Here is a 359-nt window from a genome sequence, read left to right as displayed (position 1 = left end):
AGCTTTGAACAGTGGCAGTATCGTAGCCAATGAGGTTTATCCGAGGCATGATTATTGCTAATTGAAAACTTTTCCCAATACCCCACCATGATGACTTGAAAAATAGTCGGCATTGGCAATTTTTGACAGTCTCTACGGAGACTGAATTAAAAACAACTAACTAAATAAATAAAAATAAAAACAAAAATTTTTAATGAATTTCAGAAGTATTTGGCTTTGAAATAAAAGCTGGGCATAGTGGCTCGTGCCTATAATCCCAGCACTTTGGGAGGGTGAGGTGGGCGGATCATGAGGTCAGGAGATCGAGACTGTCCTAGCTAACACGGTGAAACCCCATCTCTACTAAAAATATTAAAAAA

The 359-nt window shown here is 38.2% G+C and overlaps 1 non-coding gene across 1 annotated transcript; it reads left to right on the top strand.

The window, feature by feature from the left end:
- Window positions 1-141, top strand: LOC119468087. The gene has a single exon (XR_005196707.1). It is a non-coding gene; the product is annotated as a U4 spliceosomal RNA (small nuclear RNA).
- The last annotated feature ends 218 nt before the right edge of the window (window positions 142-359 follow it).

Source organism: Cebus imitator, unplaced genomic scaffold (assembly GCF_001604975.1).
Source record: "Cebus imitator isolate Cc_AM_T3 unplaced genomic scaffold, Cebus_imitator-1.0 Scaffold15, whole genome shotgun sequence".
NCBI lineage: Eukaryota > Metazoa > Chordata > Mammalia > Primates > Cebidae > Cebus > Cebus imitator.
Note: the sequence above shows the minus strand (reverse complement) of the source record. Positions and strands in the feature narration are given on the sequence as shown.